The sequence below is a fragment of the Suricata suricatta genome, chromosome 5 (genome assembly GCF_006229205.1).
Source record: "Suricata suricatta isolate VVHF042 chromosome 5, meerkat_22Aug2017_6uvM2_HiC, whole genome shotgun sequence".
NCBI classification, from domain to species: Eukaryota; Metazoa; Chordata; class Mammalia; order Carnivora; family Herpestidae; genus Suricata; species Suricata suricatta.
The window spans coordinates 61030658-61057541 of NC_043704.1; the positions used below are offsets into that span (position 1 = coordinate 61030658).

General features: G+C 38.4%; 1 long non-coding RNA gene across 1 annotated transcript in view; it reads right to left on the reverse strand.

Annotated features, from left to right (window-relative positions):
* Positions 1-26884, reverse strand: part of LOC115291765 — a 597304-nt gene that overhangs the window by 176322 nt on the left and 394098 nt on the right. The window contains exon 5 of the long non-coding RNA XR_003908662.1: positions 13895-13942. This is a non-coding gene — a long non-coding RNA (uncharacterized LOC115291765). The remainder of the gene's footprint in view (positions 1-13894; positions 13943-26884) is intronic.

The following is a 26884-nucleotide window of genomic DNA, read 5'->3' on the forward strand; positions in this document are numbered from 1 at the left end:
CAAGTGGAAAGGCATATCCCCAAAGTTTAAAAGGAAATTATTTCTGGATGAAATAATGTTGATGATTTTAATCGTCCTCTTGTATTTTATTTTCTATATTTTGCCATGCTTATGTGTGCTTTTCAGAATAAGAAACATAAAATAAAAAAGAACAGCTGGGTCAGGAACTTTCCTAACTGGTTGGTATAATACTGAGCAACAACATTAATAGAACTGTGTAAGATTCCACACCTGTTTAGAGATGGAGCTTGAGGCTCCTCATTTTTAACCTCATGTGTTTTCTCTGACACCCTATTCTCTACTCAGTGCTTATCATCATGAGGAATTCACAAGTAATCTATGAAGAAGACCTCTGGAAGGTGGTTAGAGATACTGTGATTGTAAATGTGCCATGAACACACACACATGCATAGGTACTCTACCACCTCAGGGCTTCCTAAGTAGCTTACGCAACTGTGTAACCCTTTCATGAGTCCAAACCAGTACCATACATAGCAGACTGATTCTCTTAAATTTGTCATACTTTGCAACAGAACTCTACAACCATACAAAACTCACGACTTTACTATAACTCTCAGCAGTGTGTTAATGTGGGGAAGAGTAAGTATCCCTGTCCCCTAGCTTTGAGTTTGGTCGAGTCACTTGCTTTGACAAATGGAATGTTGGCAGAAATGGCGTGAGTAGTGATTTGGCTTGTCTTCTTATGCCCATGGAATTTGGAATAAGAAAGCTTTGTCTCAAGTATCTGATCTCTTCATCCTGAGTCCCAGAATGAGAAGTGTGTGGCGAAGATATGAAACCAAATGCAGCCTAAAATAGAGATCCCCAGATGCCACATAGACATACAAGTGAGAAATAGATGTTTACAATTACAAGCTACTTAAATTTGGGGGTTCTTTGTTATGCAGCATTATCACAGCAATAGCAAACTAGTATACAAACAACTGTTAATGCAATCCGTCCTGGCAGGTTTTGCAATATTGTGTGTACGTGTGTGTGTGTGCATAGTATATATATAGTATACATACTTTATATATAGATATCTCTCCTCTCTCTATATATATGTGTGTGTGTGTGTGTATGTGTATCACACATGCAGAAACACTGCCATCACAGATAATATATAGATATAGATGTATACACACAGAGATATATATAAAGTTGTCAGTTTAAAGTTCATAAGAGGAGAAGCTACTATGCATTTTAGTGAGCCATGTATGTGTTTTTCACATTTCACTGCACAGAAGAATCATCTAGGATTTTATTAAAACACATGTTCTCATTTAGTAGGTCTGAAGTGAGGCCTCAGATTCTGTATTTCAAACAAATTCTTAGGTGATGCTGATATTCCTAATACTTCCATACTCTGAGCAGTGAAGGCACAGAGGATAGATAACAATAGCCATATGTAGAAAACAACCACAAATGGGAGACACTCTGCAACTAAGAATGGAAATAATTTTGACTACAATTTTTATCTTTATATTATAATGAAACAATTCTTGTAAGACAGAGGAGTCAAAGGAAATGGGCCCCGTAAACAAATCAGATGACACGTCCTGTGAATGGTAAACATATATCCCTAGTCATAGATAGGTATAGGTATAGGCATAGGTATAGATGCATACACACACAAACTGCCTGCTAATGACTAGTACTAGCGTCCCTAACCAACAGTGTAAATGTAGCATCCCAGGGGATTCTGTATGAATATATATACTTATAAACTTATGACCTGGTAGCATTCCCTTATGGGAAAACCTTACATACATGTAAGTTCACTTTATGAATTATAGCTTCTTTAATAGCAAACTTTGTCTATTTTCTCTGATACTTCATCTACTCTTCACTAAAATTCAGTGGATTAGTTGTCTTAGTTAGCTCAGGTTGCCATAATAAAATACCAAAGACTTGGTAACTTAAACAGCAGAAGTTTATTTCTCTCAGTTTGGGAGGATGAGACGCCCAAGATCAAGATGCCAGCATGGTTGAGCTCTGGTGAGGGGCCTCCTTCTGGCGTGCAGATGGCCACTTTCTAGCCATGTCTTCACATGGCACAGAGAGAGGAAACTCTGGTGTTTCCTTATCTCCTCCTGAGGCCTCCTAGCATGCAGGCCTCACGCTCATGACCTCATCTAAGCCTAATTGGTTCCCAAAGACCCTAAGTGCTAATACCATCATATGGGGGGAGGGGACAGGTCTTCTATACTATACTATACTATACTATACTATACTATACTATACTATACTATACTATACTATAACAATAGTACTTGTCAAGTTTTTTTTAGGTCAGATATGCATAGAAAAGGGTAATATTGTCCTGCTTACTGGGATAAACTAGGAGAGATTTGGAATTTTAGAGGAGGATCTGCCAGGCTATAAAAGACCAACTCTTGGGCTCCAGCCATTACAAGGTCTCCTTGAGGGGATCCATAAGCATCCCACATAATTTGGCAAATGACACACTGGATAAGACCACAAACTCTTCAGTGCACAAACAGCATCACCAATTAACATCATTGTTTCTGAGCCTCATTTTGGGTCTTTCATAATTGAGCTGATATTTTTTGGAATACAACACTAGTATGGAAAGGGGTTTCCTAGGCAGTTGATCAATAATCACTACAGAAAAGATGAAAGTATTTAGAGCATTATGCTAGAAGGCATAGTACAAATTCCAAATAAGGCCACTTGGAAACACAGCAGATGAGATAGTTGACTTTTCTTGAAGAATATGTTTCTAAATGTCTATAACTTTATATACTTCTCCAGGTATCACAATAGATGCTAAGAAAGTAAATGGAATCACCATTTCTTCCTGAGACAGATACTTGTTTTCTTTTAGGGAACAAATTCAGTAATTGCCCAAGGTTCATCTTTTCAAAATAAGCTTAAAACATTTTTGAAAAGTAGGGAAGGAAATAATTTTCTTCCCACAGGAATATAACTAACATGCAACATCAGGTCCTATGGTACTCCCATGTGGACAAAATAAACTACCTGCAAAACTGAGGTGCATTTTCTTGGAATATTCTTTATCCTTCACCTTCTTCAGTCCAGAAGGGGTCACTGGGTAATAAGGAGGAGGCTTGTGGTGCTAGGATGATCTTCCTGTCACCACACTCTGAAAATAGCTTTAAAATATCCATGGTCTTGGAGAAGCATAAAGAGAGTTTCAAACTTTCCATCTCATTATTTGTGTTTCAGAGGCTCATGAATTTCTATCATAGAAGGTGGACTCTTCCTGATACTGATTATAGATATTGTGGATCTTACGTTTCTAGAAAACAGGCACCAATAAGACTTCACCATGTTCCATTCCAGACTGGATTCACATGGTTATAGAAACAAATATCCCCAAACAAGAGTCGTTCAAAAGCCTGTTGAATTCAATCAGGTATTTCAAATGGGAGTAGATATTGCCACCTTTCCTACAGTATGATCCTAAAGTCCTCAACCTTTCCCCCCCACCTTGATGTATGAGAAAGATGATACTTAGACTTTAAGACATTCTCATGGGTTTACCTAGAGTTATTTGTAATTTCTGGAGTACAAAGTGAAATATTACCCACTGGCTCCCACTTAATAAAGCATGTTAGAAAACACAAGGGACACCTGGGTGACTCAGTCAGTTAAGTATCTGACTTCAGCTCAGGTCATGACCTAAGAACTCATGAGTTGGAGCCCCACTTTGGGCTCTGTACTGACAGCTCAGAGACTAGAGCCTGCTTCAGATTCTGTGTCTTCCTCTCTCTCTCCCCCTCCCCTGCTCATTCTCTGACTCTCAAAAATAAATAAGTGTTTTAAAAAAAAAGAAAAAGAAAACACAAATATATGAGCGTAACTTTATATAGGAAAATATATCGTCTTAATTTAATTTTTAAAAGAGTAAATCAAAACCATGTACTTCATAGATTATTCGTAACAAATTTACTGTAATACATCTCATGCTGATTGAAACACCAGTATTTCTTATTACTGACAATAAAAGTCATTGGTATAAATTATGCATTTATTCACTCATCCAACAAACATTAACTGAGCACTTACTACATGTCAAGACAGTGCTAGGTACCTGAGACCACAGACGAATAAAACAATATCTCTCCAAGTGTTAATAACTATTGATGTGAGTAATTGGGCTTCTATTTGAGTTTGAGAACCAGGCTATGAATGGGCAATGATTCGCTGTAGGTAGTAACATTAGGGAAGAATATGCTGTGAACTAATTAAAACAAAGAAACAAACAAAAAATCTGAAAACCTGTCTCATTTGGGGATCCTTCCAAAGAAGAGTTTGCAGCAAGGGCCTGAGTACAAGACTGTAATTTGGAAGGTGATCTCAGAAGGCAGGTGTGAAGGAGAGATGGATAAGTCAGAGAGGAGGACAAGGCAATGATAAAAATGTGTCAAAGGAACACCAGTATACCAACTCGAGCATAATTCTATGTGCATCTCTGAGGCGTGTATATAATGCCTCCAGAGGTAGCCATCTGACAGAAACAAGCTGGAATATTTTTTCTCCAGTTCTGTTTCTCCTTTGGTTGAGTATTGCTCCCAGGGTATTAAGTTGCCAACCCAATTTCCCCAATCCAATGTAAATATATTGAGCTTCTCTAGCCATGGAATAGATCCTGAGAAAAGCACTCCTCTTGTGGGAGTCTTGGGCTAACAGAGCTCCAAGTGTAGCTGAAATCAGGTGAGGTGAGGGGCTGAGGTTAAGTGTCAGCCTGATATGCTAGGCTAGCCTCCAAAGACATCCGGGGAGTGGGGCAGGCAGGCTGATCTAGCAGCCCCTAGAGGATGGTCTGGGGAAGGTTAGAATGACATCTTTTTACTAATTATATTCCACATAAAGGGTCTCTGACTCCTGCAAGAAGTCAAACTTTGCGACAGCAAATCCTGACACTGCCCAGGTAGGAAACAGAAAAATGATGATTTGCTAATCAGCTTCCCTGATTCTCTGGCTAGAATGTCAAGATTGGACTCAGCAGTTCTTGTGAAAATCCTGACATTTGTTCACCAATTATCCCCTAGAAGTTGATGCGTATCGATCTTCCTGTGTTTCATGGAAGAAATCTTTGAACTGCTTTAAGGAGATTTTCCAAAAATGGTGATACATTTTTGCATCATTTTGGCAGGACTGGGTCTACTCCTGAATTCTGAATTCATGGCAGTAACATCTATGTTGCATATTTGGTTTGCATTTTTTGTTTTATTTTGTATTAGAATGGAGGAGAAATGGGTAAAGGTTAAAAACCGCACCTAAATGTATTAAGCTTGAAGGCTTTCAGTATAAATGAGAAGGTTTATAGGAAGTTATTCAGACCTTTAAGCTTCCATAAACATTTCATCATTGCTGACAATATCCACTTTAGGTAACCTTGCCCAAGCAGTTCCTGTGTTTCTATCAGGGTGAAGGGGAGTTTATTTTGAAATTCACCAAGCAGGGTAGGAGTTTTACAGAGAATTTTGGTTTGGGGGCCCAGAGCATAAGGTTAAACAATAGATACTTCTGTGGTGACCGGAAAATTGATGTATCATAATGTATAAGGGGAAGAATTGAATTCCTAATCCCTAGAAAATGTGGTGGTGGTGGTGGCTGGTAGGTTATTGTCCCTTATAGGTACATATGTAGCTTCCCTGTGACAATGATGGGCAAGTCTTTTAAAAAGCTCTGAAAGAAACAAAGAAAGAAGAGCCCCATGGACCATTTAGGTTCTGTTAGTGGGTTCCATCCTGAGACAAATCCAGTTGCACAGAAACCAAATGTCAATATTACCAAAGCTCTTTCCATCTTACATCCCCGCTTCCTTTCTTTCTTTCTTTTTTTTTTTTTTTTTTTGGTGCTTTTTCATCCTCTTTTTCCTTGACCTTCTGTTTCATTCTTTCTCCTATTTGTGCTCACTCCTCCCAACTCCGTTAATCAGGCCACAATGTGTTCATTTCCAAAGAGGCTTCAGTGATGGAAAAGAAAGGGCTTCAAACAAAGCCATCGTCCAGGATGGAGAGCTCCGGAGGCTGGGGAAGTGCCACTGGGGCAAAGCGCTAGGACCTGAGGATGGGGCGTGCCCACCCCTTGGAGGCTCTTCTCCCAACAGGGATTAGGCTTCCGATGGCTTGATAGCTGTATCAAGCCCGGTGATTTCAAAGCTTTCAGGGGCTGACAAGGACTTGCTAATTTCAAACTTTCTAACCAATTATAATCACAAAGAACTCAGGACAATCGTCAGTGAGCAAAATGAAACTGCTGGAGGGAGCAGGCAGGTTTCACTCTGTGGGTCCGCCACCCTGCGTGCAGCTGGGACTCTGCCTGGATGAGTAAGTAAAAATACACTATGAAACAAAAACACACACAATGGGTCCTGCTTGCTGTCTTGTTCCCGGTAGTTGGGCATGGAAGAACCCGGTCCTGCATTTAGCCCACTAATTTCTGACGGTGTTAATTAAAAACTTTTGATGCTGGTTTGAATGGAAAATACCTCAAACAGTGTTTCCTTTATTGAAACACCAAGTTTCAAGTCTTAGATTATTAGGTTATGCTCTGTCACAGTGCTGAGACCAACATAAATGCTTTTCATACCATCTGACTAATAATAACATATTAATAAATAATAATTATTTCATTAATGATAATGAATAGAAAGAAGAGAAACTGTTTAGGTTGAAACTCCTTTATTTCAACCTGTTTTTTCCTTTTAGAACTAAATTGAAAATCCGGGCCCCTGAATGTAGAACATATGATATTTTAAAAATCTTTTTTTCAAATCCTTACAGAACATTCAAATCACCCAATGTTCCAGGACCTGAATTTTTTATATTTTAAAATGGGGAAAGCTGCTTAAAATAAGTGAATCAGCTGCTAAGTGATTTCTCTCTGTCTCTTCCCCTACTCTCTTTTGAGAGGCTGAAAAAAATGCTTAAAATGGTATATGCAATTGATATGTGCTGCTTAAGAAGCTTAATATAATTACTGAAGACTCAGACTTTCTATTTAAAATGAAGATAGGCTAGGGCAATAGAAACTATGAGTTGGGAGTATTCCTTCCTTATGAGGTGTGGAAAATGTTTCCAAACGTTTAATCCGCGGAGCCAAAGAACTGGTGTAAAGTAGTATCTGCAGATCTCTCTGTCTTCCTAGTAAACCTCACGAAACCTGGGAAACCCTAATGGCAATGTCAGGAGCCAGTGTGCCAGGTACCAAGCAGAAGGTGAGCATATAAAAATGGATCTCTGCAATGCAGTGCTTTTGTGAAGTGCTAAGCAAACTGCCAAAACATTCTGATTGGCTTCTGAGACTCTCCTCTAATTTCATGTTCAGTTGCTCTTCCCGCTGGTACCGGGGCCTGAAGCAGCAGATGCCCTGTCAGAGGGGCCCTATATATGCCATTGCGTACATGCCCTTTTCTCTCCTGTGCTTTCATATACTTCACTTTCTCTTCCATTTTTCATCTCCCAATCTGTTTATTCATGCTGTCTACAACATCAACTGATCCTCGAGGGACGACAAAACTTTCCTTTTTTACCCTGAAGGTCTTCATCAGTCTTATTCTTGTTTTGATCTACGTATCCCCTAAAGCAGACAAAGTTCTCCATAAAGGAGAGGCATTCTGGCAAATCTCCTTCCCTTCCCTCCCTAACCACAGGCTGCACTGACCTCACCCTCTTGCAACAGTTTGCAGAATTGGCCTCCCAGCCTGATGTGACATGATGGTGATCCTTCAGCAACATCAACAACAACGATCACAGACAACTGTCCCTGTGAAGCACGCGAGGGGAATGTGTAGAGCAAGAGAAAGAGCTAAAACTCCAAAAGGGACGTAGGCCTGAGCAAACCACAGCATGAGTCTATTCACAAAATTTATGAATTTTCCTGGGTAAATTGACAGGCGATATAGTCTACAAAGGACTAGTAAATGTAAATTAACGAACAGATATGTAGCAAATGAGTGCATTTAAAGATGATTTCCAGCTGAAATGATTTTTCTTCCTAGAGACCAAGTTTTTGTTAAACTTAATCCTACTCTCTTCCCTCTCCAGCAGCAGAAACATCTGGTCGGTTTTAGATTCCCCTTGGATTTCCAACTTCAAAGGGAATTATAAAGAATAACAAATTCATGTACCGGCACTAAAAAAAATTAGAGCAGCAGGAGAGAATGGTAAAATTGTCCTTATTTGACTGCTAGTGACAGGCGCCACAGGCAGAACTATGAGAAAAGACAAAGGCAAGATCACCGGTTGACAACCAAAGTTCCTAGAAGGGACAGAGTCTTTGGCTTCATGCAAATATGCACAGGGCCCTTAGCAATCTATAAGGAAACTTCTCTCTGCTTAAACTAGAAAAAAAACATTAAAGGAGTTAGGAGGGAAGGAAAGAAGGAAGGTAGGTAAGGAAGAAGGAGGGAGGGAGGAAGGAAGGAAGGGTGAGTGAGTTCACATTTACCTGTCACACCGTAAGCATTCGCAAAGTTTGTTCAGAGAATGACATGGAGAAAATCTTAAGGACTCAGTCTCTGGGTTTTTTATTCTATCTACAGAAAACTGTGAGTTCTGATTCCGACAAAAGTTATATAAGCCATCTCAGAAGTAACTCAGACTCCTAAGAATCCACTAGAACCATCATACCCTCCTAAAAGATTAGACCTCCAAGAGTCTCAAAATTAGTCTTTGTTTCTTCCTTGTTCTGGATCTTTATCAATGGATGGCCAGAAGTCAAGGTCTTCCAGGAGTGGAGGACAAGGGCTTGAATGAACTATTGATATTGGCAGTTGCGCCAAATTATGCTTGACATCACTTTATAGAACTGGATTTGTCTTTCTCCTCTGTCATTTCCCTGCACTTCTTAGAGTGCAGGTCTTGATATTTTGTAACATTCAAAAATTAGAGAACGTTAGAGAAAGTACAATTTTGCCATTGTAATTAGCTCTTACAAATAGCTTTACCTCCTTCTTGTTTAATGTACAATGTATACTGCAACAACAATAAAAATAAACAAGACATGATTAACCAATCAACTTGTTCGTGGACAGAGAAAGAGTTATGGTCTAAAATGTCTTTAAATAATTCATTGTAAAAGTCTTTAAACTTAGTGTTCAGAGGTTACAGTTCCCCACACCACAAATACATTAGGTTAATTCACAGAGTAGCCATCAAAAACCAGAAAGCCAAATTACTTTTTGACCAAAAAGTGTATAGCAACAGCATGTTAAGAGTATTTCAGAGAAGAGGGTAGAACAAACAGAATCAGTTCTCTGTGGACCCTAGCATGGTTTGCAAATGAAACGGTCTCCCAAAGAGAAGACCATCTCCAAAGTATGTTGTTTATATCACAGGCTTTGCATAATCTCTAATGAAGGAAGAGAAAGTTAAGCCTTCTCTTCAGCATTTCCAATACTGTGCTGGCTGCAAAATCATCTTGAATGTCTGTCTTGAATGGGGTTTTCAATCTTCCCCCACCACTCCAGGTAAAGCAGGATCAGCCACCACCTCACTCAGAGAATGTCATAATTTGTCCATAATTGCATGTGATGATGTATTACATATCCAATAACGTTTATTCCAAAAATATGCCAACTTCAGGAAACATGGATCTGATGATATAAATAAACCACTATTTTTTTTTTCCTTTTGCAACTATCTATATGTGTCTTCGGTCTAAAATGAAAATCCTGGCTTGATGCATGCATTTGCAAAGGATTCTCTGCCCTATATAAGTAAAATCATCCACCAATGATTCTGAACTTACATAGGAGGATGGGTGTAGAGGATAGGGAGTACTACTTCATTCCAAGAAATGCTGTTTTATAGCTTGAGATTACATATAGTCACAAATGCACCAACAAGTGAACAAACACCAGACCCAAAGGCCAACCATAAGGAAACCCCACACACATATCAAGAAACAAACAGCATCCTTGTTAATAATAATTATTATTATAGTCATTATCAGGATGAGGCATTGATGGTTCACTTGGGTGCAATAATACACTAGCTAGAGAGAATCAAAGGCAAACTTATTTCTATCTTTAAAAGGCAGTTTATATTCTAGTTTATATGACATGAGCTATATAATTAACACACATAAGAAAAGGATGCAGGATGAAGTGAAGACTTATGCTTTTATTTCAGTTGTCTTGTTGTTAATATCAATCTTAAAAATAGTTAGCTGTTTTTACAATATGGGTGTTGTGGGGTATGCTAAAATGTCTTCGCAGCTTTACAATAATGGCTAGTTCCTACCTATCTTTCCTTAGGATGCCTTGCTCGATGCCAAGCTATCAGATCCTTTTCTGACCTTTTGAGGACATTTTAATGGTAGTAATGTCAGATCAGGGTAAAGGAGAAATAGAGAGGATAAGAAGACTGAGGGGGAAAAATGAAATGGAAAGAAAAAGTTTGTATTGTTTACACCATCCAGTCCTGCAAATTTCACAGATGCTTTCTGTTTGCTTGGGATAGTTTATTGCTTATGTTATTTCTTTTCTTTTCTTTTCCCCATGTGCTTTCCTCTACCAACTTTAGCTGAAAATACTTTGTATGTGTCCATACTGTAAACCCTCATATTTTTCTAGAGATTTAGTGTAGTGGAGAAGCTCTTTTTTTCCTTCCCTAAGGGTTATGCACATCAATATTCTAGCTACTCACTTTCGAGGCCAATGGAAAATGTGCTCCTAAGATTAAATAGATCTGAGTAACACATAAATCCAGTTTATACTGATGCAGTATGTTACATAGTTGCTCACATCCTGAATTTCTGATGAGTGGAATACACCTTTTGGACAACACATTGCTACTGGACCATCACTGACTGCAATTCATAGACAGCAAGGCAGGACTAAACCCTAACTATACGTTCTCTGTGGAAAGCCTAATATGTCCAGTGCCCTCATCATCTGTGGAGCTCTGTATATAAAGGGTCTAGTCTAGCCACAGAAAACTAGGGTCTTTAAACCTTCTTAGAGTAAACTAGAGCAATAGGTACTAGCACATAGGGAGTGCCCTTTTTCCTACAATGAACCATCTCCTTCAACCCACACTTCCTCAAGCACAGTGCTTTTCTTTTTTTTTTTTTAAATTTTTCAGAGTATTAATATATAATTCCTCCTTTTCAGACTTTGTAAATGCCCTCTTAGGAAGAAACCTTTCCTTTCTGCCAATAAATCTTTACAAAACCTGATACTTTTAAATCTAGTGTTAGTCTGGGTTAAGTAGGTTGGCCACTTTTGTCCACTCTGGGTTGACTGTAACCATGCTGGACTTCTAGTCAGAGCACTATGTTTCTCTTTCACCTCGGATACAGAATTGTATATATCCTGTCATGAGTCTAACTAATGATACACAGAACTAGCAGCAAATTATCATCCTAAGTTTGAGGCAAGTAAAAAAAAGTGCCAAGAAAAAGTTCCCCAAATCTGTGAAATGTCTCTCTAGTCAACCAAATTGTCCTTTGGCTTACAGATGCACCTAAGAATGTCATGAAACACTCTGAAAAGATTTTCTGATCAGTTGTTATAGTTTAGGAAATATAATGGCAGTATACTCAAAAGAAAAATACTCCTGTTTATAATTATTAGAACTATTTATCTCAATGTTTATAATATTAACATATGAAAATGTCCTTGTGGGCCCAAAATACTGATGGACTAAATGCTGTGATGTCTGGGGTTTGCTTCAAAGGAGCCTGGCAGTAGCTTGGGAAACAGCAGACCACGAGTTCATCACTGTGCCAGCTGGGTGAGGAGTACACAGGAGGTCATCTGTCTACATTCATGTATTTGAAAGTTTTCATAATAAAAATTCAAAAATATATACCGATTTAAACTTTCATTCTTTTACTCACTATTGATTGATTCTGATTGATTCAATATCTACTCTTTATATGTAAGATATTGTGAAAAAGTGAAAAGTAAAACAAAACACCCAAAACGTTCCTGTTGGACACCTAGGTTAAATAAGCTACACACACACACACACACACACATTATATATATATATATCTATGTAAAACGATGTTTATAAGAACCACGTAATTACATGTAAAATTCTTAGGTAAAATTTTGAAATTCTGTAGAAAGTATGTTTACAGCATGTTTTATGTATATATGTGTGTGTGTGTGTGTGTATATATATATATATATATATATATATATCCTGAGGGAAAAATGAGAGTAAAAAAATACATCCAATGGTTATTAATGATTGGATTTAAATTATAGAAATAATTACTTGTATTTTTCTTCATTTTACTATGTGTTTTTCCAAATTACTTTTAATGAGCATGTATCATTTTAAAATGAAAATAAATATTTATTCATTAGTGGATAAGATGTGCTCTCCTTTCCCAGGGAGCTTTTCACTAAAAACAGAGAAACTGCAAACACACAGCTTTGCCCAGATACTTTAAATCTTCATACCTAGAAGCGAAATACACCCACAGGAAAAGAAACGTCAATACAGATTTTATCTGATCATAGAAACATAAAGAGCTTTCTGTGTGTTGGACAGAAATAGGGTAGGAACAAGCTTCTCCGCAAGCCAGAAAGAGTGTGAAATTCAGGCCATTTTGTGATGAGATCCGTTTGCCACAAAAGCAATGGGAGCACCAAACTAAAGTTACCAAATCAGCCTGTCCTTGGAGTCCGGCGGCTCACACTGATACACATCTCTTTTAGTCAGCATAACAACTAAAGCGTGGGAGTGCGCCTGGGGTGGTGGGGGCGGGTACAATCCTAAGGGCCTTCGCTGGTTAAAGGGATATGATCAGAGAGACAGAGGTAGATGTGTGACAGAATTAGGAACAAAAATACAGCCAGAGCTATGGATTATGTGCCATGGATATGGAAAGTCCCTGTTAGAAAGCTATCTTTATCACCGCACCAGATTATTTTCCTCATATTATGCACATTCGTATAAAGTGAAGTCAAGAGTGTAACTTTTAAAGGTTTGGATGAATGTGATGTTCATGACTAAATCGGACTCTCTGGGGCCAGGCAAGTCACCCTCTTCCGCCTTCCTCCCTCTCCAGGAGTACATTTGCCAGTACATTTCAGGGCAGGCCAACCTCTAGGAAGTCCAGCTTTTCTGCTCTTCCTGACTTGATGACGCTCTATGAAGACGCCCTCAGTCCTCACCGGCACTCCTCCTCCCAGCTACTGACATGTCAAGAACTCAAGAAGGCCACAATCCCAACCTTTTGGAAACTACACAAATTTCCACTAGAAGACATGTAGACCTTAAAGTGTTCAAAGCTAGGCTTGGGTCTTGGTCCTCTTAACTCATAAAAGAGGTGGCGATCCAAATTCATGCTCCTAAAGGACATTTTCCCTTTCCATGTGCGGGTGTACCCAAGAGCAATCAGGTCTGATTTTTCAGATTGATTCAAATGAAGCAAAAGCATTTCAAAATTTTCTGCTCATCACAGAATAATAATAAGTAGTTCAGATTATCACAAAATGTGTTTGGAAGGTTCTGTGTTTGGTTGTGTAATGCCAAAGCCTCCGATGTTCCACATGGAAAATATCCACATGGAGATGTACATTCAGGGGTCTCCTTTGGAAGTATGTATCTCTGGAGAGTCTGCCAAATAAGGCCTTTGAATGTTTCCACCTCCATATAGCAAAATCATTGTAGAATGTTTGTTGAAGTCTGTGATCATAGATTCTTGGGATCATATGTCTCATCACTCTAAATGATGGTACTTCAAATGAACAAATTGTTTATATAATATGTACCCTTCACCAATGTTAAATACTTTCTCTTCAAATAGTACTTGGAAGTGGTGGACACACCACAGCCTTTTGGATGAATTCTTTCAGAGGCTGGGAAAAATGTACTTGACTTCTTTGCACCTCAATATTTTAGATTGCCATTTAGAAATAATGAAAGTTACTTACCAGACAGCAATGTTGTGAGAAGTATCCAGTTAGTGATGGTTAAACATTCTGAAATGAAAAGAATATGGTCAATGCTGGGTATTTAACAAATGTATGACAACATGGTGATCATGTAAAAACACCCATTTGCCTCTCACGTTGGGACACTGCCTCAGTGTATGAAGGGTAAAGGATACTTCTTTTTGGGAAGGAACACAGAGGTATGCTCTGAGAAAGTGGTGCATGTAATGGCCGGCGTGTTCCGCTTTAAGGGCTCTAACCAGTTGCAACCAGTTGTGAATGACTTGCTGCCCATTTCTGCAATTCACTGTAACTTGTATTGGGAAAGTTATGTTTTATGGTTAATTATCCATGGTCTGTTTCGAAAAATAAATCAAACCATTGTGAACCACCAGGATTTGCAGCTCCATTTGAACTTTACTGTACTTTTGATTAAACATTTTGTAAATAAAAACAAACTGGTTTCTTCTTGTTTTTGGTTGTTTGTTACTTGTGTTCTGGATATAAATATTGTGGCAGTGGTGGGAGAACAAGTTATGGATTATTTACCCCTGGTTTCATGAGTTGTGAGTTACTGGCCTTATTCTCCTTCATGAGCATAAATAAATGTATAGTATTATATTCCAACTCCTGTAAGACAAATGCAACGAGTGAACTGAAACCTTTTAAAACCAAAACCTTTTATGCTAAGTCACAGAGCAACAAAACAAACCCCAAATTAACATTTAAAAAGCTTCTACTGTGGAGCCACGAAATCCCCCAATATTATAAAATCTGCATTTTAAAAACTGCTTCCCTAACAAACAGCAGTCTATCAATAATTCCACATGCTTGTTTTCCCCCTGCTTTTATAATTTATAAGCCATAGATGGTTTACCAGAGATCATCTCCCACCCCCAATATCACCACCAGAATGAATCCTTGAAAATAACCAGCATAACTAACTGAAGCCAAAATAGATTTAGAAAGATCTGGAATTACTGCAACTAAAAGTAATGAAACACTGTGTAAAAGAAAAACTTTATATAAATTTGTCTATACTCATCATCCTAAGATTTATATAAATAAAAGACATCTAAAAAATAATTGTCCTTGGAAAAATGAAAAAAGCCATGATTCAAAGGACCTTGTGGCAGAGTGCAAGAGGAATGTTTGAGACCCAGAATTTCCTAAGTTCCTAACGCATCTGCATATGAAACTTAATGGGGACCACCAAAGTAGCTTGCCAAAAATTATGTTTTTTAAATGACCCACTGTTCTAGGCAGCACTGACCATTGAAAAGGACCTCTAGGAAACACACAAAATTGTGTCTGCAATTTGCTACTTTTATAAAGACAGACAGGATAATAAGGGGTTTCTTATAAAATGGGGTGATTCATCCATTGCTGGGACTTGAAGAGCACTGCATCTGATTTCCTCTTACCCCTTTATTCCTTTCATGGCTTACTGCTCACCTGCATAAGCACTGGGAGGAAACTGCCATAGCAGGTCCCTCACCAGCTCACAAAAACATGGTAAAATATTTAAGAAGGGGCTACTATATGCCAGGCACAACTAGAGTAATTTTGTTTGGAAAGGTAAATCAGTGGCTAAGGTTCTGTCACAACATTAAAACACATCTATTACTAAGGCCAACACCAAGGAGAAGTTAGGTTGAAAGTGTCGTGAAGGACTTCTGAAATATGAGAAAATGTTTAAAACTCTCCCTAGCTTCTTGCACGTCCTGGGAGCAGAAAGCGTAGGCCTGCTAGCCCTTCTAAGCCTGGACCCCACACTACAAAAGAAAAAGGAGATGCAGCCTATCTGCTCCCAGGTTACAACTGAAAAGGAGGGCTGACCAGAATTAGCTGGCAGCCACTGGGTGCTGGACGGTCAATTCTGCCGTAAGTATGGTTCAGAGAGTGGAAACTATTCTTAGAAATGGGCAGAAAAAAGTTCAAAGATATCCCACTTCAACACATTTTCCTCTATTTCTTCTATAATGCATGCTTCCAGCTATTTTGACAACCAAGAAAATGCTCATCTATAGAGTTCTAAGCTGTCTTTTAAATCCAGGCAAGCCACTTGAATATCAGGGCGCAAAATGCCTCCCTGTATACCGAGTGTGTACATCAAGAATAAGTGCTGGTTACAGAGGAATAATCACTGTCAAATTGTATTATAAAGTATGGTGTTTACATGATGCAGGTATCTACAAACCGCACTGCATACTGGGATCCAAACTCAGCTGGAACACATGTAGAGGGACACTTAGAAAAAATATACATAGGAGTGTGTTTTCCTGGTGAGCCTATTCTGATCAACTTTCATTATTTTTCCACAAACAAATCTACTCGAGCTATAGATTTTTTTTAAGGAAAAAACCAGGAGGTGCTTTTATAAATGCTTAATATACTAGCTTACTCATGATTCATTAAGGCAACTAAAGATGCCCCCATGTCATCAGAGATGCAGAGACATGATAATCCCAATCCTCTTGATCACTCAGTTGTTACAAGAGGGAACATTCAGGCAATGAAACCTGAAAAACCAGACAAAACTCTCCTGCCTTTGATTTTTATCTTTATGATTTTTCCATATAAAAGGAGTCATAAATTTAATAGCTAACACATAAGAGAAAGGTAAACAAACTAGGAAATAGCCTAAACCTTTTTTTTTTCTTTAAGTGAAGGAACACTCATCTCTTACCTACAGTAAAATCAAATGCACCAATTTCATTGGCCTTTTCCATCCAGAAGAAAAGTATGACCTAGAGCAATGTCACTGACCTCAAATACAAGGAGGCGAAGTGCCTCAAGAGTTCTACTCATGTCTGCCTTCTTCCCTGACCATTTTTACCTTCTCGCAGACTGCATTAAGAATGATCAGAACCAGGGAGCCCAGGCGGCTCAGTCGGTTAAGCAGCTGACTTCGGCTCAGGTCATGATCTCACAGTTCGTGGGTTCAAGCCCCACATTGGGCTCTGTGCTGACAGCTCAGAGCCTGGAGCCTGCTTCAGATTCTGTGTCTCCTTCTCTCTCTCTGCCCCTCCCCCGCTCAGGCTCTGTTTCTCTCTGTCTCAATAATAAATAAATAAAAACATAACAAAAAGAATGATCAGAACCACCACCAGCAGTACCCCTCATACACCTCTGCCTACCTTCCACTAGCTGATATCCAACAATGCCTAGTCAGGTGCTCTCTACCATTTCGGCATCCATTTTATAACTACTCAATAGGCAGAAACTCAAAAGGAAAAATGAACCAAAACCAAAAAGTCCTCCAACCTCCCTCATGAGGAGCATGTTTGATTCACAGGGGGCACCAGTCCATTAAATAAAACAAAGTATTATAACAGGGAAGGGAAGCTGATAAAATTCACACAGATCTCACTGTGTTCCCACTCACGCTGGGAAGGCAGTTAATCCAGGGAAAATGTGAGGGTGTGAGGAAGGAGTGAAGGGCTACAAAGGGATTAGGAGACATAAAGGTGGTGCAATGGATCCAAAGTGTTCCAGGGAACAGTGTGACAGAAGGTTCAAAAGGAAAATTCCAGAAACTGCAAGTTTTAAGTGAAACTGTTGTTTAGGGGATGAATTCTATAAGGAGTCTGAATTAAGTGTCTGTGCAATAGCATCCAGACGTTTTCTCTTTCATTAAGACTTTGGAGTTTGAATGTAGTTTGTCATGAAAAAAAAAAACAACACAAGAGCTTTATAAAGCCCCCAAAGTAAAAGGCAAGAGAAAGACAGGGTTTATATAACTGGCTTTTTACATAAATATTACATCAGGATACATTTCAAATGAAAACACACACACACACACACACACACACACACACACACACACACAGCCGTCTTCCTTATCCTCTATTTTAAAATTCATTTCATACTTTAAATGTTGTTGATTTTTCACAAAACAAGGAAAAACCAAGTCAGCATTAAACACCTCAGAATAGTTTCGGTCTTATATTACTTGGAAAATTCACCACATCATGGAGGGTCACAAAATCCTCTTTTAAAGCCATTTAAGGCACTGACAATTATGGGATGTTTTGCTGCAGCCTAGGGCAACTAGAAATGGCCACGGATGTTAACTAACTCCCTCCTCAACAGTCTGAGAAAAGGGAAAAAAAAACTGTAAGTTTCCCCATCTGTTATTTCCTTTTTTCTTCTTTTTGGCTGTGGAAAAGTAAAATTATGCAAGAGCTTTTGAATGTAAAGGCTGTGTGTGCTTTTTCCCTTTTTGTCTCTGTGTACCGGTTATGTGATGTTGCGTAACTGAGTACAGAGTAGGCGGTTAGCGTTTACTATTGATTTACACTATGCCATCTAATGAATTCATAGCACTCAAAAGAAAGGAATGAGAGGGGGAGGGAGGAAAAAGAAAGGAGGGAAAGGGGAGAGAAAAAAAGAGGAACAGAGGAAAGAGAGAAAGAGCTCATTTAGCGAAACAGTTCTAATGTCCAGAATACTTTCATTCTTATTCCCTCTAGCTCTGACTTCTGGTTGTTCTGGTCTCAGAAAAACGGACTTCGAGCTAGTGACCCCGATATTCCAATCTTATTTCTAATGAGGATTACTGACAGGTAGGTGAATGTCTGAAAGTACTAATGTGTCAAATGACTTGAAAGCAATTTCACTAAACTGTCAGACTTCTCTGTATGCACTTATTTATGATTCTCTCTGTGCATTTGGGAATCTGTATCTATGATAGCCAATGTGATGGTCCGACTGATTTACGTAATCACAGATATTATTTGAAAGACACATGGGGCAAAGAGAAATATGTCCTACTCTACCCATCTCCTTTGAAAATTGCATAAAGGATGCATTTAGAAATCTTTGATTAGGTCACTATTTTGCTTTGGAAGAAGATATGCCACAGATTATTTGGCTCCACAGAACTAAGATAAGATAATCAAAGAGAAATGGGCAGAAGGAGGAGAGATTATAAACTGATGAACAATACTTGAAAAAGAAATTTAAATAATTTCTTATATTATGCCTATGGAGAGCACTCAAAATATAACTTTTGATCAGGATGATGATCGACATTCCCAGTCCTCGGTGTTTCTCCTGCTATACAGTGAGTTCCCAAATCACAGGCCAGGAAGTCAGGGTGAAGTTGATTCTGCTGCTAGGCACGGGACCTTCCTGTACCTGAGTGCCCTCCTATGCCTGGGCATAACTGCTAATGCATGGAAGATAAATAGAAATTCTCTTTATTAGAAGCCAGCTAGAGGGTAAGGCAGGGAGCTGGTTTCCTTTCTGAATGTGGGTTTGTAAATGGCAACTGGGAAGAATCACATGAGGTCATCCAAAAGAACGAGAGTGTGAGGTTTTATTTCTGATCATCCAATGATCTCCTCCACCCAATTTAGCTTATTCAATATTAAATAGATGCCTACTCCATCCATTTGCTGGGGATGCTTTAATAATAGATGGCTGTGTGCACCCGGTTGTATGCTGAGCACTTAGCACAGTGCTTGGCACATTCTCTCTGCCAGGCAAGTATTTGTTGAAACAGTAAAATGATTATAGGAGACACATCACTGCAGGCAAAGTAACTAGAAAAGCCTCAGAAAAACATATTCCAATGAGTTACAGGCAATCTTAAGCTGTATTTCTCTATCATTTATCTGTAGACACAAAAGGATGATACAGAGGAAGAATCAGGCCGTTATTTGGGGACAGCTGACTTCAGTTCCATTTTATTGGAAAAAAGCTTAACAAAAATTATAATGCTGATAGCATCAGCAAAGTTTCGTGTTCACTTCCACCAGCCCTTTTGGACAATTTTTCATTTCAGTCTTGGGCACTGAAAAGTCCATTTTAATTTCCATGGACACATTCTAAACAGAAAGTCATGAGATATCAACATAATTCGTCTTTTAAAAAATACTGAGAAGAATGTAGCCATTTAGTAACGGGAGAGAATATAGTTTTTTTGTTGAAGGGCAAGGCAGGTTGAGTTTTGATTAGGTTATGCAAATTTAAATTAATAGCAAGGCAACCAAGAATGTACTGAATTCCATTTTCTTGGTTAAACAGGAGTTTCATACGAACAAAAATTCTGGATTACAAAATCAGAAATGCCATCTTTCAGTTAATTGGAGAATGAGACCTTTAGAGGAAATGTTGCATGGGCAATCCCTCAGAAAGTCCAGTTGAAGACTCAACTAACGGTGCGTTTGACAGCAGCAGCGTAGTACTTTTTAGAGAGTGGAGCTACCAGCTGATTCATCTATGACGAGGCATATACATTTCAGTCAAAACCGTCAAAAAGTTGTTTTTTTTAAACTTTGGTCAATGATATAATCTAATCAAATTCGGCAACTTCCTTAAGTAAGCATTCTGGCAATATGTCGACAAGACCATCCCAGGTGCTATCTCATTTAATGGATCCTAAAACACGAATGAGAACTTGCTGGACCCCTCATTTTATTGATGAAGATTCTGAAGCTCCAAAGGTTATTTTCTCAGGGACATATGTTTTGAGATAAAGCTGGGCCTAGTATCTAAAGCTGACAGTTCACTTCCCCACACATAGGATAGGTTAATGCTGTATAAATTGAACCTTACTTTATTTTATTTTTAGTTATTTATTTTTAGCCCGTTCTTTTTAAGTTTTAATTTAAATTCCAATTCGTTTACATGTAGCGTAATATTAATTTCAGGATATACTTATTTTAAATGGCGCAGACAAAAGATTTGAAATGATTCTTTTATAAGGAATCCTTACATTATGTAACAATGTTCACCTTAAAACTATCTTGTACTTCATTCTTTTCTTTAATCGTTCCTCCTCTTTCCTGTCTTTTTCTTTGGATCTTAGGATACAGTCACTTTTAATTCTGTTTCTAGCTCACTCATGCCTATTCCTGACCTCAAATGCTTTCCTTTCTCTCACTTTGCATCTGGAGAACCAATTTTTATTTATTACTCTTCCTCATAAAAGTCATTGTTTTGTTAATGAAAGCCTCATTAACAATGAAAGCCTCATTGTTTTGAGAGCCTCAGAAATCATAAAGGAAGAGAAAATTTTAATTTAAGAATATACAACAAATAGACCTTTGGTATATACTTAAATTAAAAAATAAAATGTGCAACAGGAGGCGGACAGCATGTAGGCTCTGTCACAGGGCATGAGAGCGGTAGACCCCGCATCGTCAATGAGACTGGAGCCGCTGTCCCAGGGCATCTCCAGACCACTCATTTCCCCCTACACCAGTCATCTTTCTTCTCCCTGTTCTTTATTTCTCTCCATTCCACAGATGCAACGGTTATGGGACTGATTATGGCATAGCAGGAACAGGTCCGAGAAATCCTGGTGGCTTAATGTGGCTTCATGATACTGGACAAACTCTCAATTCCAAAGGAAAAAAAAAGAGTTGCATACAAAAATTGCAGCTACACAGAAAGTGAAGTCTGAGGAGGTTAAAAGAGAACTTGGACATGAGAAAGAGGTCCCTGGATAACAGGAGTGTTGCTGCCAGAATCATTGTAATTAAGATTGTGTCATTGTTCCCCTTATAAATGTTAACTCTTATGGGGTTTACAATTCAGCTAAAATGATCAACTCTAGGATGAAACACAGCTCCAAATGTCTTAGAGTAGGAAGTGTTTTTTCCCTCCCTGTTTCTTAAAAGAGAAAACATAAAGCAACTCCTCAGAAATTTCAATGACATTGGATTCTAACTGCATACCTTTCCCAAAAAAGAGCAGGTCCTAAATAAGGAGCCTAATGTACAGTGAGCTGAGGTAAACAACATTCACTGTGGAATGAAGGACATTAGCCTGGTATATGAATGAGCAATAAAATAAAAGGGTATCCTATTATTTTGAAAGGTTTAATGTACATCACTTGGATAGATATTTCCTTCCATTTTATTGATCTGAATAGGATTTGGGCAATGCTGTGTTGAAAAGTCTTTCGCTCTTGTTTGCTAGCTAGAAACACTTAACAATGATAGGAGCCAGGAATTCTGATGGTTTCCTTAGATCTCTTTCCTCATACACCCATTTTAAGGGTGGGCACTGGATAATCAGTAATTTTTTAAAACCCATTGTTCCTATTTCTCTGGCATTGGCCCTGGTGTCTAATGGCTGCAGTAGGAAGTCACAGCAGTGAGGAGGGACAGGGGGAGGAAGTCACAGACACACATTAAAATTAATAGGCGAGGAGGAAACTAGCCTTTATTTAGTACATCTTACATGCCACGTACTTCATTAACATTATTCCATTCGATGCAAACTCCCTGTGAAGTAAATAAGATTGGCTTAAGTTTTGGAGATTACCAACCTAGTTGCAGGGCTGTGAGCTAACCTGCTTAAAGAACACAGAGCTAATTAAAAAGTTGTGGAGGTGAGGATCAGGACCTGTTTGACTCTCAGGCCCACAGGTACTGGAAAGCACCACAAAGCCAGGAGCAGAATATGAAGTCATCTAGCCAAAAAAAAAAAAAAAGAAAAAAAACCCCTTCATACCAGTGATGAGAGCTACCACATGCTCTAAGTAGGAGGTGAGAAGGGTAAATGACTCCTAAAAAGAAACAGGGTTTTGCTTTGCTCTTTGTTCCAATAAATCCCTGTTTTCTAAATGTATATTTGGAAAATCCTTTTTTTGGTCATAGATAAGAAAATGTATAATTTCCTGGGAACCTTTAAATCAGACATTTGAGTGTTTATAAAAATCCCTTTAAAGATTTATACTAAATAAGTAGATAATAGTTTAAAAATATAATGCATATCAAATGAGATGATTAAAACATAACAATTCAATGACTGTGTATATGTGTGTATATGGATATATATGATATGTGTGTATGTGCATGTAATTCTTTCCTCACCAAAATTTCTGGTAATGTACTATATATGGTGCTTGACGAAAGCTAAACAATAAATATTTTAAGGCAAGAGAAAAAGAAAGAACAAAGAAAGAAAAGACGAGTGTGCGTGTGAGATGTACTATTCTCAAGACCCCTGGGACATGTTTCAAATATGTTTTTAAAATCTTAATTTGGTGCAGCACTTTACAACAAAGTAATAGTAGCCAAACAGATTTGAAAGGATGAATTAATATTCTTTAGGTAGCACACATTTATTCCTCAACTTTTAATACATCCTTTGTTTTGTCCTTCCCTCCTCTTCCGCTTTAAGTCTAAATTTGATTGGGAGCAGGAAGGAAGAAATACTAACTTCTGGCTTAGCAGAAGCACGAAAGAGGAGAGAACTAGAGCATCTTCCTGGCCTTCTTTTCTCATCCTTATAAGGAAAAGCTACAGTAAACTAAACAACAGAAAAAATAAACAACAACAACTTTGACAGTTTTGCTCAGGCAAAAGCAAGATTCGTATCTGCACAACTTCAAGGACTTTCTTCAAATTTTAGCTTCTCTGCATGGTCTTACAACAAAGCCAAAGAAGAGATGCGATCTGTTTAAGGAAACAGATGAGATTTGAGGGAAAATAGGAGGCACTCCTTATTTTTGAATAGTATTTAAATGCATGACCAAGATATAACTTGCAACGTTAAAAAAAAATTACACAGTTAACTCAAACCTGCTAAAAATAACTCACAATACCCTCTCCACTAAAACAAAACAAAATAAAGCAAAAACTCACAAACAATTATTTTGACTGGTTAAAAACAGTGACATGAAAGTAACAGATGGGAGAGCCCAGTTTTACTCACACAACACACTCACTAAACACAATTGCAAGCGTCCCCACAAAAATAACTCAACAATGGTGACTTTGGCCTTGTGCTTCAAATATCTCCCTTAGGTGAGTTTCCTTAGACTTCAAAGGGCTCGTGAAGAATAATGTAGAATAAAACCAACTCATCTGTTGGAGCCTAGGAACAGGAAGGGGCTGCCAGTCACAGCCTGCAAAAAAAAAAAAAAGGATCTTGTCACCTTCGTCAAGTCCTTTCTTAGGACTGGGATAGGTGATCTTTGCCTGTGTATTATTTCTTGTTGTCTGGTGGTATTTTTAGGAAAGGTGACATATCTGTGCTCTTAAAAAAAAATCACACTACATTGCATCTAAAAACTTTCATAAATCAAATAATTAAAAGTAACAAATCTTCCTGCTAATTGCTCCTCAAAGTTGAAAGACAGGTTATTTTCTTACCTTACACCGTGCCTTCTGATCTGACAGTGTCATTCAATCAATAATTTCAATGTCAGTTACTGATTTTCAACTCTTTTATTACAAAGACTTCAAGCAATAATGAAATGGTGCTGATCTGCTTGCTTTCACTCTATATAACGTCTATATTTATATGCTTTGCTTCTATTTGGATCTATATTTATCTGCTTTATCTGCCTACAGTGCATCTGTTTCTCATACACACAGACATATATTTATATATATACACACATACTGTATATATATAGGTTATATATAAACACACATACCCACAAAAATGTATGAATGTATGCTAGTGTGCTTATTTCAACAAGCATGCAGGTGCATAAATACTCAGACACATGACAAATATACCAAGAACATAAATGTACATGTAAACATAGTTGTACAGGGAAAAGCATATGTGAACAATAGGCCTGTCTTATGATACTTGGCTGCTGGCCTTTGAGACTTACACACTCAGGAGTGACAGCCATAGACTACTCTGGGAAGGAGAAAAATCTTCAGAAAGTGAAACTATATAGCTAAATAGAGAGTATGCATTCTGACTTACTGAATTTTTTTTTTAACATTTTTTCATTTTTGAGAGACAGAGAGAGACAGAACATGATTAGGGGAGGGGCAGAGAGAGAAGGAGACACAGAATCCAAAGCAGATTCCAGGCTCTGAGCTGTTAGCACAGAGCCTAAGGTGGGGCTCAAACTCACAGACTTCTAGATAATGACCTGAGCTGAAGTCAGATGCTTAATGGACTGAGCCATCCAGGTGCCCCTGACTTACCCATTTTAAGATGAAACAGAGACACTGAGTGGCTAAGAGAGAAGGTCTGACAGCTTTCTAGCAGCAGCCCTGGAAGCAGAACCCAGGACTCTGCTTTCTAGAGAAATGCTCTACTATGCTCACTTGAAATCATGAAACATTTTTCTCAAACCCAATATTGCCTTCTAATTTCCACTCGTTTCCTATGTCCCCCTTTCTTTGCTGCATGAAATGTAAGCAGCCAACATTCAATGAGATTCAGGCCTGGTTCCAAATGTTGTAAATGTACTATATCATTTGGTCTGCACAATAGCTCTATAAAATAGGTATTCTTGTTCATGTCCATTTTACAGATAAAACATCTGAGGCCTAGCAGCCAAATAACTCACTCAAAGCCACACAGCTAGGAGGCAAAAAGCCGAGCTCCTGTGGTCCTCCACATGCTATGTTCCCACTAGATCATGATGTTTTCCTTAATACACATCTGAATGCCTTTAAGAATCCGCCACCTCAGTACCACAGCCTAAGCATCATATAAATCTGTTTCAGGACACATAATAAGCCTAAAGCAGAGGGCCTCTCCAACTAAGAAAAAATAAAGGAGAGTGGAACAGGTGTGAAATTTATATCCCCCCTATCCAGTGCAAACCCTCTGATAGAAAACCAAAGCATGTAAAATTCAGGCCCTCCAAATCACCCCAAGGGCACTCTTATGTGATTTAAAGTTTTAATAACTTCTGGTCTTCGAAAAATTTATGTCCTTTCCATCCAAAGAATATGGAAAACTGACAAAATGGAATCAGATGGAAAATAGAGGCAAAAGAAGCCAAAGCGAGGGTACCGCACCCCTTCATCTTCTCTTGGGACAACACTTCTAAACATAAACATCTATCAAAAAATCCAAAGCCAGTATCAAAAAATGGCATTTCACCCCTCAGTGAAGTGTTAAGAACAAATTCAGGAGAGAAACCATGTCTATGGTAATTTTATATAGACTTCCTCAGAGAGTAGCCACTTGTGAGCGATCCCAACACACGGGAGTTTTACATGTTGTTCAGCTTACACAGAACCCGGCACTGGGAGATGCCATGTGGGTCTGTGACACTCCCTGGGGCACACTGCATCCATAAGCCAAGGAACAGAAATTGCACTGATCCATACACGCAGCTCTTCATCTGTGACATATTGATAATTACTCTTTATTTGTGAATTAAATCCAAGTTATAAAAGCAAGTTTCAGACATTTGTCACAAACAGAGTGCATTTGGCTTAACTCTTTCAGAACACCAACCAGCTACTGTCTCCAGGGAATGGGAGCTAACACTGAAAGGGCCTGAGTCTGTGGTAGGATTATGGCAGTGAGAAAGAGAGAGAAAGAAAGAAGAGAAGTGACTGACTTGAATTTGAATCCTAAGTGTTCCACTGATGAACAATATAGATTAGGCGCATCACTTAAATGGACCTGAATCTCAGTTTCATTACCTGTGGAATCAAGAATAAACCACTCATTTTGCAGGAACATTGTGAGGATTAGAGATAGTCCCACAGCAAAGCTCCCCTCATAAAGGAGGCCATTAAATATTAATTATTATATGTTTAAATAGACCTTTTGGCTGTGTCTTTCCATTGTATAAATGATACACAATTCTTTGGGGAGTAAAAAAAAAAGAAGTAAGGTACTTTTTATACTTGTTTAATCAAAGACCAACTTTTCGATGATCAAGCGTGCTCCAAGTAATGATAGAAATTAAAGCATTTCACAGTGTAATGTTTTCACTGGATAATCTTAAAGCACTTAGTAAGCCTCGACTTTTGTGATACGGCCACTCTCATTTAACTATTGGGCCAGAAGAAGCTCAGAGATCCATCCCCCAGATGAATAATAATTTTTAAAAAATCACCACAGAATTTCTGTCTTTAACATCTAAACCACATAGTGTCCAGCTGGGTAATAACTGTGGCAAGGTCACAGATACAAAGGGCCATGCTTTCCCCAGAGCTCTTTGAGATTATGCACTGAGGCCAAAACCATTAGGTAATGCTGTGTGCATCTGCTGAGATAACAGGGGTGAGTCAGGGTGAGGTCAGAGTTTCAGGT